The sequence below is a fragment of the Myodes glareolus genome, chromosome X (genome assembly GCF_982192425.1).
Source record: "Myodes glareolus chromosome X, mMyoGla1.1, whole genome shotgun sequence".
Classification (NCBI taxonomy): domain Eukaryota; kingdom Metazoa; phylum Chordata; class Mammalia; order Rodentia; family Cricetidae; genus Myodes; species Myodes glareolus.
The window spans coordinates 40,684,287-40,687,294 of record NC_142053.1 but is presented as its reverse complement, the minus strand read 5'-3'; the positions used below and the strand labels follow the sequence as shown (position 1 = coordinate 40,687,294).

Genomic DNA, 3,008 nt, shown 5'->3' with positions numbered 1-3,008 from the left:
AATCAGTTACTAAACACATAATGGGACTTAGTCTTGAGTGGGAATTTTCTTCATACCCCTCTTATGGCCTGGGAAACTTAATAAGAGGTTAACATGATAAAGGAGCCCCTGCTAAGGCAGACCTTATGGTAACGAAGGGAAAATGACAAGTGTACATGGGTAAATTATCAGCAACAGGTTAGTACAGGTTAGGTACTGAAATCAAACACTGAAGGCCGAAAACGTCGCCTCTGAAATATTCTTTCTATCCTGAAAGAGAAACTAGAGAAAAGACACGATTCCCTCAGAAAGCAATGAGTCGATTCAGGTTGTGACTTTATATTTAAGCACCACTCAAACACATGGACACAAAGCAAACGATTTCCCTTTGCCCGTCACTATTCCAGCTACACAGCTTCGAGAGTTCTGTTCTCATTACACAACCCTTTCTCTGTTCCCAGAAGATAAGACGGCCCTGCGACAAATGGGACAGGTGGTATTTTCTGATAACCAGCGGTCGATGCAGTGGGCGTGGTACTCATGGGAGCAAGGTAGCTTACGAATTTTGTTGCCTACCATATATTCCGTAATGCAAATAGTACATGTCTTCAGTGCGTCATTTTCACCAAAACTTCTCATTGCTAAGTTAGCAATCTGTTCTTTGGTGAGTCCTCTAGTTTGGTGGTTGTCATTAAAAGGGTAAAGTAGGGTTTCATACACCCCTGAGCTTCTTTGTGAACTTTCACGATTGGAACTGAAGCCGGGGTTGGAGCTGGAGCCAGCAGCAGAGCTGTTCCGACCAGAGCGCCCTCTTCCACTCCGTCGAAACTCACCAAAACCTGTCATTCTCTGCCTTGATGGGGTTTGAAAAGGAACAGGTGCAGTTTCCCTTGATCCAGTATCGAAGAGTGTAAGAGTGGAAAACCTGTTAGTATTCACATAGGTTCTCTCATCTGCAGGTTCAAAAAATGTTAAGGTGCGTATAAAACCTCCACCACGACCACTATCATGAAGGACCATGGTGTTTGGGGCCTGGGACCTTGGCCGACTTCTGCTAGCGACGCTATCTCTCTGGTGGTATTCTCCCTGCAGAACTCTTCTGACTTGAAGGTCTGTGGTTGGAGGTCTTTGACCAGATCCTGCCGCTTCACCATTGGTACCCATGTCTGAAGAACTTGACCCTTGAGCGGCAGAATTTCTTGACCCAGAAGCCGCCAAAAGATCTCTACCTAGCAACTCAGGTCCAGTTATCTGCTGTCTCAAAGTCCCATGGCGAGGGGTTCTAGAACTTCCCTCGATCTCATTTACCAAAGGGTGCACAAAAGTATGAGATGAGACGCTACGATGAGATCTTCGTGGAATTTCATTTGCTGTGTACAGAAGAGACCTACATCTTTCAGCTCTGGCTCTGGGTCTTCTCCCGTGTTCTGGTTTACGGCTTCTTGCCCTGCTCCGACCTCTGGTGGATGGCACTTCTGTTAATACTTCAGCAGAACTGCGTTCTGACCTAGGTGGTCTGGCAGATGATGTCTCAGATGCTGAATTTTCCATTGGCCTTTGGCTGCTGCTGTCCATGTTTTCTGCACTAAGACCTGTAGCAGACGGTTCACTTCCATTCTCTGGGGTTTGTCTTCCATTATTACGGTTCACATTTGTCTCTAAACTGAATCTGAGATCACCACTGTGTGGATTAGTGTGACCCACTGCGCTCCAAGACTGATTTCTTCTCTGACCACTTCTTGTTATATTGCCAGTCTGTCGGACAGAGTTAGGCCAATCTATTATGGAGTCACCATTGGACATTTCATCTGAAGAGTCTCCAGGTCTATTTTCATCTGAGCTCTGTGGCGGGGGCGGCCCCTCTTTGATTTGCTGTAGTCTTCTGAGCAACTCCTCCTCAGTATTTTGACCCGGGGTGCCTAGCAAATTGTTGTCTTTCATAAGTCGATAGTCTTCTCTGCTCAGATTATTTACAAATCGATAGAAAGCTTCTTCCCGATCCAGTCGATCCATCTGCCTTCTGCACTGTGCTGCAGATTGGTCATTTCCTTTATCGCTAGAATCTGAGTTTTCCATCTTGAAGAACAAGTGGAGGATTATCTGTCTGTTATGACATAGGACTGAAATCCAATAAACCGGACTTTCAGTTTTCTTCACTAGGCTTCGGTGGTCCGGCCAGGAGGGGACTGGCTTGGCTCTGTGGCCTCAGCTGCTGCTGTGGCCGCCTGAGCTCTGCCGCGTGGCTGCCTCCTGCTCTCTAGCCCGCCTCCGAATGCCTGGGAGAGACCCGCCTCTAGCCCAGGAGCTCCGCCCATTCTGACACGTAGCTCAAGCAGCCATTATCTTTCATTGTTACCTAGCAGTGACAGAAATCGACTCAAGGTAAATTTTATTAAAGTCACCCCAAATTACCTATTGAATGTAGTTCAGGTCCTCTTTCTCAGCTACTCCTCATGACTCAAGAAGTCCTACTTAGAAAGCAGATGATTCAGCCAAAGCTTACCAGGTGGGCCTGGGGAAGAGCAACTGGTAGTTCTACTCGAAGGACACACCCACTCTTCTTGCAAGGCTGGGGAATTTAGTGAGACGGTGACTGCTTCGTGATAGGCTGGCATCACACAGGAAGTTCATTGTGCCATTCCCCAATGACAGTGGCTAGGTGCCATCATGAGAAGGAACCAAGGGGTTGACCTTCTCTACTCTGGTGTCATGAGAACAAGGATTAAGTCATGGAGCCTGAAGACACCCGGCTACAGCCCTCGAGTGGGAGACAGCTGTAGGGACTATTACAGAGAATGGGAAAGCAGATATGGACTTGCTGATTCATTCAGGTTGGCATCTGATTAGGGTGGTAAGGAAAAGGGTGGTTTTAGCCCAGCCCTCCATGTAAAGAACTGTTAGTGTCACCCGAAGTCAGCAGGAAGTTTGACTTCTAGTGGGGCCTGCAGGCCATGCATTTCACTACCAGCAGGATGGAAAATGAAAACGCAGACCTGTTGGAGTGCTTCATTTCTACAACCCCCTTCCTC

The 3,008-nt window shown here is 47.4% G+C and overlaps 1 pseudogene; it reads right to left on the bottom strand.

Annotated features, from left to right (window-relative positions):
• Positions 1-302: 302 nt before the first annotated feature.
• On the bottom strand, positions 303-2,215 carry LOC148117273 (E3 ubiquitin-protein ligase RLIM pseudogene; annotated as a pseudogene).
• Between the last annotated feature and the right edge of the window lie 793 nt (positions 2,216-3,008).